Source organism: Equus caballus, chromosome 2, assembly GCF_041296265.1.
Source record: "Equus caballus isolate H_3958 breed thoroughbred chromosome 2, TB-T2T, whole genome shotgun sequence".
Taxonomy (NCBI): domain Eukaryota; kingdom Metazoa; phylum Chordata; class Mammalia; order Perissodactyla; family Equidae; genus Equus; species Equus caballus.
Genome location: NC_091685.1, coordinates 12283679 through 12296606, shown reverse-complemented (window position 1 = coordinate 12296606; position 12928 = coordinate 12283679). Strand labels below are relative to the sequence as shown.

The following is a 12928-nucleotide window of genomic DNA, read 5'->3' as shown; positions in this document are numbered from 1 at the left end:
GTCTATTATCTGGGGACTTTCTGGCACTCTGAAGGCAGAGCTGAGTATTTATGAGAGACTGTATGCCAACAAAGCCTAAAATATTTACCATCTAGCCCTTTATTGTTAAAAGTTTGCTGACTCTTGGTCTAAACCCATAGAAATAGACATAAAAAATGGTAAATTTTACTTATGTAAAGTTTTAAAAGTGGATTTTAAAATGTGGAATTACAGATGCCTACATTGAGTTACTATGAGCTGTGCTAACATGCTCATTTCTGTAAACGTGCGTGTCCTTTCTGGTTTTTCTTATAGAAGACAAATAGTGAATAATAGGAATTCATCACTGGCTGGGTTCTGATGTGAAAATTTCCTGTTTATAAAAAAATTATATTCGACATCTTTGACCGTGAAGAATCTCATTCAGTCTCCTAGACACAGAGACAGTTCTCCAGAGAAGACATCTGTGGTGAAGCAGCTAATACCCCGTTCACTTGTCATCAGATCAGTAACGAGGTCTGACTGGGTCTCTCTGACCGTGACTGCCCCTGGACTGAATGGGGCATTTATCACACTGTCTCGGACAAACCAGCTGACTATCATGCACACGGGCCCAAGAGCCTGTCAATTAGCTCCTGTCCATTAGCCCTTGTCCAAACACTCAGACACTCTGGCCCTAGTGCTGCAGTCACGTTATCAGTCCCCTCCAGACCCTGGAAGCGTGATCAGGCATGAGCTCCCTGTCTCCTACCATCCCTCACCTCCACTTGGACAAACTGTCAGTTAATTAGCTAATGTGGGTAAAAATGCTTGAAGCTGAAAAACACTCAGCTGGGCTATTGTGATAACCATCCACTGGGCCCCCTCCCTCCAATTCCCTTCATGCAAAAGTCAGTCCACAGGACTCCCTGCTGTCTGTTGATGGGAATGCTCCACAGGAGGTGACTGAGTGGTCACTCATGTTCAAGGCCAGAGCCCCCCCCCCGCCCCCCCAGCCTCCTGATGTTGATGCTATGGTTCACCCAACTAGGATCATAAATCCTGAAGCCCAGGGTCTGGATCGGCTTTCTTCTTTTAAAAGGATTGGCAGCATGGCAGATCTAGGGTTTCCCCAAATTATCAACTTTTGGATGATCTTCAATTTCTTTCTTCAGCTAGACAGACCATTTAGAAAGTCAAAACAGCCTTTTGAAAAGATTATGTGGGAATCGTAGCATTATTTGCTCCAAGTTTACAGAGCTTTAAACCTGACCTTCCCGGGGCCAAAACTCAATTCTCCATCTCTCAATTTAAGCTGCTCTGGGAGCCAGGAGAAATCTCTGTTCAGAAAGTTGATCCCTGAAGGACAGAGGGATGGCTACAGTGCCCCAAGCTGCTGAAGCTTCGTGCAGTTATCAAATGCCAAAACAGGAAGGTGCCCAGGGCAGGCACATGTTACTCTTGTCCATCTCCTCTCTCTGAAAGGTATTTCAGTGGAAGGGGACTGAAAATAGCTGACCTCAATCGCCCAAAGCCCTTTCAGAAGAGTTAACAGCACAGTTTCATTGTAGCCATATTTGGGCAATTCTTACATGTTCCCTGACAATCCTTAGAGAGCATTTAGAGCATCCTGTTTCTCCTTACATCTCTATCATCCTTCCTCTCCATCTCCATTCCTAAGGCCTCATCGGTACTCACCAGGGCAGCTGTTACAGCCTCCTTGCTTGGTGCCCCCCTCACCCCACCATGTCTCTGCTGCCTCTAAGCTCTCCTCCTCTGCAACCAGACAGATTGTTCACAAACACAATCGTGACAATATCACTCCCTGCCTAAAAGTGATTGATGGCTATAATTTACAGGGTAAATCCAAACTCACTAACCTGACAGTCAAGTTCTTTCAAAATCTTCTCCCCACTTCTCACCTTCCAACACACTATGCTTGTATGAGGCGGCTTCCCCTTCCCCACCTGTGACTTGGGCATGCCAGCCTCTGTGCCTAGGCTCACACCTTTTCCTTCCTTCTGGAATGCCCTCTCCACCTCATCTCCATCCATGAAAAGCCTTTCCTCAAAGGTCAGCCCAAATGCCACCTACTCCAGAAAGCCTTTCATGGGTTCACCTCTGAACTCCCAGAGCACTTTGCTAGTTATTCTGTTATGCCTGCTCTGCTTTTCCTGGTGGCTATTAATGTACAGATGTACTCTCCCCCATGGGACATTGGCATCTTAAGAAAGTCCTATAACCTAGTGTGTGGCATATAGTAGGTGCTGGTAACCATTAGTGACTGATGAAGAAACTACAGCAGAGTGATTATAAACTAACGAGAGCATGAATCAGAGGAAGAGAGCAGGGATGGAAGGAGAACCACAAATCCTTATGGATGAAGAATGGTCCAGGGGCCGGCCTGGTGGCCCAGCGGTCAAGTGCACATGTTCTGCTTCAGGGGTCCAGGGTTCGCCAGTTTGGATCCCAGGAGCGGACATGGCACCGCTTGGCAAGCCATGCTGTGTTAGGCGTCCCACATATAAAGTAGAGGAAGATGGGCATGGATGTTAGCTCAGGGCCAGTCCTCCTCAGCAAAAAGAGGAGGATTGGTGGCAGATGTTAGCTCAGGGCTAATCTTCCTCAAAAAAAAAAAAGAAAGAAAGAATGATCCAGACTTAGCTGTCATCTTAATAACAATAGCTCACAAGGCCTGGGCATTGTGCTAAGTATTATCACATTTACTCATCACATACGCTCTATGATATAGGTACTATTATTACCTACATTTTTTAGATGAGAAACTGAGGCTAAGAGACAGCAAATTCATTGCTTCAGCCACTAGCCTCCTCCTTGGTCTTTAAACTCATCTCACATGCTCCCACCTCAGAGCCTTTATACTTGCTCTACCCTCTGCCTGAAACATCTTCCCCCAAGTATAGGCAGGGCCTGCTTCCTCTCTTCCTGTAGGTCTCTGTTCAAATATCATCTTACTAATGAGGCTTCCTCTGTCCACCCAATATAAAATGGCAAATAGCACCCAGGGACTCCATCTCCATCTTATCTGCTTTATCTCCCTAGCACTTATCTCTATCTGTCATGCTACATATTTTATTTATTTGTTCATTTTCAATCTCCTCCCACTAGATTATGAATTCCATGATCACATAGCTGGTCAGAGGCAAAGCCCAGATTCAAACCCAGTTCTGACTCCAAAGTCAGATAACAAAGTTATAGTCATGTGGGGCATAGTCATGGCCCCCAAGGGCAAATACTTCTGATCACAGGGGAAACTTTCGGGAGGGTGATTTCATCTTAATATGAGTAGAATCCAGTTGTCAGCTAGGATACTCTCTGCCCCTTAAGAACCAGATAAGATGGGTCAAACCCTCATTCCCAAGGATTCCCAAAAATATTCCCAAAGATTATTGAAAATCCCCAGGGCAATGACATTATCATAATCACCTCTGCCTCTGAATCCCTGATTCCACTATCTGAATTTAGCTTATGGATTGCCTCACATCCTACTTGTGTTATTCCTGTCCTGCACCTGAAGATTCACGGGACAGAGGGCACTTAGCATAACCACAGAAGACCTCCCATTCTTGTTCTTAAAAGCCTTTCTGCTACAATGCCATATTATTTGACTTTCCTTTCTCTTCTCCTTCTTTCTCTCCAACCCTCTCTTCCTGGCCCGCAAATTCTCAAAAGCAAAAACAAACAAAACACTCATTATCTTATTCAAACCACTTAGCTCTGTCCTGACTCTAAACTCGCTCTCTTTGACCTCTCCCTTTAGATAGCCAAGGATTTGGCCAAAATACTTGGGTCATCAGATTAGATTCTTCTCATTCTTTGTCTTAGTTTCAGTCATGGGAGGTAGTATAGTTCTCCGAGTTCATGAGAAAAAAACCTCTCCTTCAGCATTGACTCTCCAATGGTGGGACAGATTATCTCTGAAGGTAGTGAGTACCCCATCCTTGGAATTTATGCAAGCAGAAACTGGACTGATATCTGACTAAAATACACAGAGATTTGTGTATAAAACATGAATGAAGAAGATGGTGAAGATCTCTCAACCTTCAGAATCTATGATTCTGTAACAGTTCAGGCACATTTTCCTTTTCTGAACATCATGCGAAACCATAAGAATTTTTCAGTTGCATGTAACAGAAACCTAGTTCGAATTGGCTTTAAAGGGGGCGTGGGTGGGAGGGCGGGGCAGGGTTTGTTGCCTCATGTAAAGGAAGCCAGGCAGCTGAATTCAGGAGCTCAAACAAAGTCTCCAGGTATATATCGTCTCCATTTCTTGGCACCACTTATCTAGTCTTGACTTCTGTCTTAGGTGGGCTCTCCTCTTGAGTGGCAAAGACAGCCATCAGCCAGCTCCAGGCCTACATTCTTTAGCTTCATCTCCCTATCCTAAACCTCCTAACAAGAGAGAGAGCCTCTGTCCCAATTGTTCCAGCAAAAGGGTCTCATGGCCCCACTTGGGTGAAATGTCCATCACTAATCACTATGATGATTGCCCAGACCAGGGTCTCGGTGCCCATCCCTGGAATTCAAGGGGGAGGCAGACCCACCTGAACCACATGTACCAAAATGGAGTTTGCATGTTCCCCAAATGAAAACTGGGAGATTATAACGAAAAGGAGGAAAGAATTCCAGGCAGGTAAAAACATCAGAGGCCCACAGCAATGGCCAAACCGCACCAATTTTGTGAAGGAGACATTCCGATGAATAGAGGAATTCACCAGTCAGATTGACTCGAATCGTTGACCTAGTAGATTCATGCGGTTCTGGCCTCCAAGAAACTACTCAGCATCAAAAAAATGAGATTTCATTTTTCACTTATCAAATTAGCAAGAATTTTTTTAATGTTAATACTCAGTGCTATGCCATAAGACAGGTACATTTATATCAGGGTGATGGAATGTAATTGGCATGACCTTTTTGGAAAGCATTTTGGCAATACAGATAAAGATCCTTAAAAATATCTTGATCCTCTGACTCAGTAATTCCAATTCCATAAAAATTTGTAAGAAAATAATGCAAAATATGGACAAAGATTTATGCATGAAGATTTTCATCATAACATTTTTAGAATAGCACAGAAAGAGAGAAAGGAAGAAAGGAAGGGAGGGAGGGAGGGAGAGAAAGAAAGAAAGAGAGAGAGATAAAGAAAGAAACAAAGAAAAAGAAAGGAAAGAAGGAAGGAAGGAAGAATCTACATGTCTAAGGATAAGGGTTTGGTAAAATAAAATATGGTAACACCATATAGTAGAAGATTATGCAGTCATTAAAAATTTTTACAGGGCCAGCCCTGGTGGCCTAGTTGGTTAAATTCAGTGCACTCTGCTTCGTCAGCCTGGGTTTGGTTCCTGGGTGTGGACCTATACTGTTCTGTTATTGGCCACTCTGTGCTGGCGGCCCACATACTAAAAAATAGAGGAAGATTGGCTGGATGTTAGCTCAGGGCAAATCTTCCTCAGCAAAAACAAATTTCAGCTTTAAATGATATGGGATAGTTCTTATAATTTTGTTGAATAAGAAAGCCAGATACAAAATTGTCTATGCAGTACATTAACCATGTAAAAGAAAACCACATATATCCAGAAATGAAAAAAAGGAAATATATTAAAATGTTAGCAGTGTTATATATTATTTTCTTTTATTTGCTTATATTTTCCAGAATGAGCAAATATTACTTAAACATTTTTTTTGAAAGTTACCCCTTCTGAGCTCCTAAACATTTGGCTCCCCCATTACCATGTCAGTAATTTGGACACCTGGGAAAAAATGCTTGGTTGGGTGACAGACGAAGGTTAGCAACATTTTTTGTGTCTTAGAACTTTTCCCCAATCATCCACAGAAAGATCAGTTTTTCTTGCAATTGCCAGTCCTCCCTCAGAAAGAATCCATCACTTTATCACATGATATATTTTTTTTTTAAGTCAAACAAAACCTGGGAACAGAACAGAAGCTTGTGTTGAACCCTGATATGAAAATGAATAGGCACTGGGATTCCAGCGGCCAGAGAAGTGCCAGGGCGGAAGGGATGCTCTGGCTGACAGATGCCAGAGACTGAGGTAGAAGCGCCCCCATTTTAGGCCTGAAATGCCTGCAGGAATTCCAGTCTGCCACTTTTTGGGCTCCGTGAACAGAGTCTGCCCAGAGGCCACTCAGATGACACAGTCTCCCTCACTGCAGGCAATGGCTGATTACAAACGATTGCTGGCTGGGGAAACAGAAAACAAGATTATGTTTCTATGACAACACAAATGGCACGACCTCCAGGAAGCTTTCCCGGACTCCTTTCCCAATCCCCACTACCCCTCCAGGTTGCACTTCTCCCCCAAGGAGCCATGGCCCTGGTGCTTTCCCTGCCCCTCTTAGAGCAAATGTCACGATTAGTGATGTGGCAGCTCATACTGTAAGAAGACATCACACAGATCTTCTTCACTTCCAGGCTCTGCCACTCAATTCCTGAGCCTCAGTTTCTTCAGCTGTAAAATGGAGACAGTAATCTCAGCAGCATAGAGCACTGCCTTCCTTCTGGGACTCTCTTTGGGAACAATCTAACAACCCAATCCTCAGGCTCCTATAACATGATTGTGCCCAAAGAAACTGCCTGGCAGCCCAGAACCACAAAGGAACACTCACTGGGCCCGGCCCAGTGGTGGCAACCCCCCACCCCAGCCTCCCCACCCAGACCTCCAGCCAGCCGCAGCCAGGGAACAGACAGCCAGCAGTGGCTAATGATACCCCTCCCATTTTCTGGACAGAGTAATTGCCAGGTGGGATGACAGGACCCCAATTATTGAGGGTCTGTCCAGGGGTGTGGTCACAGGCATGTCCGAAACTGAATTCAACTTCCCCTCAAATGTGTTACTCTTCCTGCTTCCCATCTCAGAGAACAGCGCCACCCCAAGGACTCAAGTTGCAAATCAGGATATGGTCCTCACACTTCCCTCTCACGTGTGTCTCCCGTTCAATCCATCACCAGCTCCTGTCGCTTCTGCCTCTCTCAAATCCATCCATTTCTTTCCATCCCAGGACTGCCACTGTAGTGCATGCCACTATTCTCCTCCTCACAGGTCTCCCTGCCTCCACGCTGCCCCCTCAGGGAGCCTATCTCCTCCTGTCTCTGCGGAAGGCCCCTCAACTGCTCTCAGAAAGAAAACCAGCCTCAGGAACTTTAAGCCCTCACCTTGCCCCAGTCTGGCCCCAGCTTTCCTTTCTCACCTTGTCTCTCTCCATGCCCTGCCTCATGCCTTGTAGCTTCCCCCAGATTCACTGCCCTATTTCTCAACCCGTGCTGTTCCCCCATCATTAACCTCCTTCTCGTCCTCCCTTTTCCACTAACTTGCTCCCACTCAGACTTAGCTCAGATTTCCACTCATCCAGAAGACTTTTTGCTCCCCCTTTCCCCCTCACACACCCCCAAACTAGGCTAAGTGTTCTCATTGCTGACACTTACTGAGCACTCTTCCAAGCACCTTTGATATCTTAACTCACTTAATCCTCACAACAAACCCTGGGCCTAGCTTCTCCTATTATTCTTACTCTATGGATAAGAAAACTAGCGTTTAGAAGTCAATGCAAATTTTCCAAGGCCAACAGTAAGTGTCTTAGCAGTGCTGAAACCCAGGTCTATTGACGTTTTGTTTTGTTTTGTTTTTTAAAGATTTTATTTGTGTTTCTTTTTCCCCCCAAAGCCCCCCAGTACATAGCTGTGTATTTTTAGTTGTGGGTCCTTCTAGTTGTGGCATGTGGGATGCCTCCTCAGCGTGGCTTGATGAGCGGTGCCATGTCCATGCCCAGGATTCGAACTGGCAAAACGCTGGGCCGCTGAAGCAGAGCTGGCGAACTTAACCACTCAGTCCCGGGGCCAGCCCCATTTACATTTTTTTAAAACAAAAATAACTGTGTTGTCCTTTTCTGATTATAAAAGTACCAAGAAAAGAGTAAAGAAGCACTCCTCAGGGGCCAGCCCAGTGGCGTAGTGGTTAAGTTCGCACGTTCTGCTTCAGGCCCAGGGTGTGCAGGCCCGGATCCCGGGTGGGGACCTACGCACTGCTTGTCAAGCCATGCTGTGGCAGGCGTTCCACATATAAAGCAGAGGAAGATGGGCACGGATGTTAGCTCAGGGCCAGTCTTCCTCAGCAAAAAGAGGAAGATTGGCAGCAGATGTTAGCTCAGGGCTAATCTTCGTCAAAAAAAAGAAAAAAAGAACCACTCTTCCTTTTGTCAATTTGGTGAATACCCTTGGTCTGGCATGCAGTAGGCACTCAAATACCACCTCTCTACTCCTATACACACATCCCGATTTGGACAGCAGTTTATATAAACTGCGCACACCATTCCTGCAGCTGTTTCCTGAAGCTGGAGCCCTTGGGAGTACACCGAGCACCCCGCCTCCCGCATGTCCTCTCCCCTTCCATTGCCCCCAGTAGTGTCAGGCTCTCAGGCGTCTGAGGCGTAACTCCAGCTTGGCTTCTGGTCGACTTCTCTCTTAGGGCTCAAACCACGTCTGTACCGAGACCAAGCCGCGCTCAGGCTTGGGGCTACCCCTCATAGGCCCGGGCATTCCCTCTCGTCTTCCACCCCATGGTCTCCAGCCCTAAACCCGCTCACCAACCCTAAACCTTGAAATCTCGCCACCAAAACCTCGGGCCCTGACCTCCAGACTAGGGTTCTACCTGCCCAAGGTGCCCCCCCCAGTCGGGCTCTGGGGGGCTCCTGCGAGCCCCCCACCGTTCCCCCACCGTCCGCTTCGGGAGGGCCTTCCAGACCCCGGCTTCCTGCTCCACAGCAGGCGCACCCGCGCGGTTAACTACAGCCCCGCCCCGAGGCCTGCGGCCGCCGCTACCCGACTCGCGACTCCCACCTTCACCCCAAGCCCAGGCCCGAGCCGCGGGATCCGCTAGCGAGAAGGGCACCCCCCACCCCCACCCCGTTCTAGGTGCTGGCGCCCTTCGGTCAGGGCCGGGGGCGGCCCCTCCAGCCGAGCGCTGGCGCCGGTGCGTCCCGCTTGACGGAAAGAACGCCCGCGAAGAAATCCGGAGCGGATTTGCATCACAGCAGCACCGGGCGGGCTCGTAGCCGCTGCCGCTCCAAGCTGAGGATGTCCCTATTCCGTCCTGGCCCAGTGGGAGGGTTGGGGGCATTAGGGGAGCGGGAAGGGAGCTGCTGAAGAGAGGAGGTGTGCGCGCTAGCCGTCAAACCAAGGGCGGGAACGCAGCTAGTGGGGTGCAATCTCCTCCCCTTGGTTAAGCCCGACCTCAGACTGGGCCTGGGTACTCATCAAGGGAGATGGGGGCATAGGTTTTGTGTGCATGTGTGTGTCTTGGATTAAAGGAAACAGCACAGGTCCAGGGATCGTGAGAGTCCAGCAGCCCCTACCGCTACAACTAAGAATCTCCTAGCCATAGCCTCCTCAGATGCCCCTACTAGACGCCTCTAGGGCCTTGGTAGCCCTGCGGCCTGCATCTCTGCGACTACTACGTGCTCACAGAGCACAAGCAGTCCTGACCTCAAGTCCTGACCCTGGCTTGTACCATGGCCCATCAGACTTCTTCTCTAGCCACATGGACCAGCCTTGCAGGGCAATTCATTCATCCTGCACAGCCAATCACTGCCCGCTCTGTGCTGCTGTTCATGCTGTTTCTCAGCCAGGAAAAGTCTTTTACCCCTTTGCATCAGCTAAAATGATGCCCCTTCTTTAAGTCCAGCTTTGAAACCACCTATGCATCTTCCATGAAATCTGTAGGAGTCTGTGCCCGTGCCTTCCTAAGCTTTAGTGTACAAAGTCTGAATTCTCTTTTAGCCCTGACACTTCTCGGTGTATCTACCAAGCCTGTTTTCTCCTAAGGGAGAGGCTGCAAGTTCTCAAGAACAAGGACCAGGACTGGTTCAACTCTATGCCCCCAGTACCAAGGGGGGTGCCTAGCACTTGATGAGGACAGCAGTGGCTGCTGTGTGATCTTTGGCAAGTCCTGTTCCTTCTGTGCACCTCAAACTCCTTCCTCACCCTTACAGTGAAGGATCTAGATGAGATGACCCCCGAAGGGTGCCCTGTGAGCCAGTGACTTTCTCGATCTCCTAACCTCCTATAATGACCCAATCTTGGGGAGGACAGGGGTCAGGGGTCCATCTGAAATCCTTCCACCTCCTTTGAGCCTGTTAACTGAGGCGAATGTGCAATGTTGCTGAGGCTTAGGGATCCGAAGGACGGGGACCTCAAGGCAGTGAGTCTAGTGCCAGCACTCTGTGATGCCATCCCAGCTGCCAAGTCCTCTGCCCCAGGCTCCAGAGGCCTGACAACCAGCTCTAACTTCGGGGGACAGAGGCTAGCCCATCCCAGAAAGTGAAGAAGCCGCCATTCACAGCCCCTCCCCAATACCTACACACTATCTTTGGGAACAGTGGCAGCAGCCCCTCAACCCTCTGAAGACCAGCCCAGATTCACCCCACTCTCCACTCCAACCTCCTCACCCCCAACGCAGCCCAGCTATCTCCAATCTGCACTGAGAATACCCAGAGGTCCCAGTAGAAGGAGCTTTCTTCACGGCACAAGCTGTCAGCCCCTACTGCTCACTTCTCTAAGTGGAACTCATCAGTTGTCAGAGCCGACCGCAGGGACGACTTCTCCCTGAAATGCTCATCCATGGGCTTTCATTTTACCTATTGAAGCCACATGAAATAACGCTAATCTGAAACCACAGCCCTCAGAATTCAGACAGACCTGGTTGAGATTCCAGTTCTGGTATTCTCTGGCTGGATGATCTTAGTCACACTACTTACCCTCCCTGAGCCTTAGTTCTTCATCTATAAAAGGAGAGCAATGATTTATACACAGAGGGTGGTTGTGGGCATTATATAAGATTTATAGAAACACCTGTCATAGGCACTGACACATACAGGATGTCAAATAGGAGCATTATTTTTTTTTTCTCTTTTCTCTGCCTTCTCCCCTGAAGCTCCTGACACTTTCTGTGGAAGCTGAGAATGGAGATATCTGAAGTTAGAACGGATCTGGACCAAACCAGGACTATAAAATACTAAAAGCTGCACTTAGGACCAATTATAGACTTCAAAAGAGAGCAGAGGAGGTTTGAGGCCTAGAGAGGGGACAGCACTTGCCGAAGGTCACACAGCAGGTCTAGGTAGGTAGAACAGCAGGCAAGCGGGGAGAGGGAGGAGAATGGGGGTGTGGGTAGAGGTCAGGGCTGAGGTATTGAGCTGAATCCAAGGACAGGCAGCCGAGCAAGAGGATCACCAGCTGACATTGCCCCATTTCCCCTGCCCAGCAGGGCCTGGCGTTTGCTTTTCTCTGGAGCTGCTTCTTCTGGGTTCCTGAGTTTGCAGTAGCTTCCCAGAAATGCTAGGTAAATACCCCTGTTGCTTGCTGAGTAATCAACCCCATAATCAGACAAGGGTCCCCATACAAAGTGCTGCCTCAAGATTGGCTCCTTCTGTAGAGATGACACTGGCCCCGCCCCAGGCCCCACCCCAGAGAGATGCCCTCCACAAGGTCCCCCACTAGGACCTTGGTTGGGATTCTGAACCCCACCCCACAGGGTAGCTTTGGTGCACAGTATGTTGCTCAACTCTCAGCATCCTCTTTGGAGAGAGTCTGCTCCTCCCAGTAGCCCCAGGAAAAGTGTGGTATATGGACTATTTTCTGTTTGGTACCTTTCTTCCCAGAAAAGCCAGACATGAGCTGCCATTCCAATGTGATAAGGAGTCTTACTAACCTTTGAAAATGTCCTCGGCTGATGTTAACCTCAATCCTGGGGAAGTGTCTTATGTATTGGGGCCAGTGTATTATGCTACTTGATAATTTTTTTCTTTAGGATATGTCCCCTCTCTGTCTCCACCTCTCACCCTATTCCCCTGATCCTCAGGAATCAGAAATGTTTCCTCTCAGAAGAGGTTTGTCTTCTGTCTGTTTTATTGCAGGTTTGTTTCCTCACCTTAAGCTCCTGTATCCTGGGCTCTCCGCCTCCTCCTTAGTGTCCACGTATGAGCTCCTTTGCCCATCCCCAGTGGGGAGTCCTCTGGTTTAGACATCCACCTGAAGGTAGGGGCTTCACTAATTGACTTCTCGAGACTTCCAGTTCAGGGATACTCCAACCTTGTGATCTGGGACTCAGTGACCCCAGCATTCTGTATTTCTAAGATTCTGTAACTCAGGTTTCACCATGCTAGAGTTCTGTGATGCTAAGATTCCATGACTGGATTCAGTCACCTAGAATTTTATGATTTTTGTGTTTCATGAATTTGTTGATGACATATTGACAACAGCCAGGACTCACCTGGCCTGGGTTGTTTTCCAGAGGATGTAACTCTTGGCTCTGGGTTCTAGTCTCTGAATTCGCTGAAGGGCAGAAGAAAAAGATGGCTGGATAGGTGAACCCCCTGGGGCTTCACAGGGGTGGGATATGCTCAGCTGAGCCCAGCCCTAGGCCCCAGCACTCAGTCTACCCACCTCCCTGCGAGCCTCTCATTTGGGCTCCAGCATCTGAGGGTAGCAGGAAATGCAGGCTCCTTTGCAGCCTTTCCAGCCAGCTTCTTTTCCTCCCTGGCCTGACCCCGGGTCCAGGGAAAGAAAGTTTACTGGGAGACTGGCCTGGCCAAACGGGCAGAGGGGAAGGGAGCGTGAAACCAGGGCAGGGAGCCAGAGGAGGAGGTATGGGAGATTCCCCAGGGAGCCCTGCAGCTTTCCCTGAAGGTGAGGAAGGAACAGAGGCCGGAAGTGGGAGTGTGGATGGGGGCACGGGTAAGGGTGGGGTGACCGGTATTGCATTGTGGGGCTGGAGCTGCGCTTCCGGCTATTGACCCGCTGGTGACAAGGGACCTGCAGCCCGGCGCCCTGGGGGCCGTCTGGTCCAGCCCCTACCCATTGACTTTGTTCCTATGCCCTGAGCCAGACTCCCAGGAATCCCCAGAGGGCAGGAGTTGGTGGTGAGGAACCTGATCCTCC

General features: G+C 48.7%; 1 long non-coding RNA gene across 1 annotated transcript; it reads right to left on the bottom strand.

Annotated features, from left to right (window-relative positions):
• Positions 1–5597: 5597 nt before the first annotated feature.
• On the bottom strand, positions 5598–12100 carry LOC138923153 (uncharacterized). Its single transcript, XR_011436367.1, has 2 exons — positions 11919–12100; positions 5598–6178 (listed from the first exon to the last, which is right to left on the bottom strand). It is a non-coding gene; the product is annotated as an uncharacterized lncRNA (long non-coding RNA).
• Positions 12101–12928: the final 828 nt, after the last annotated feature.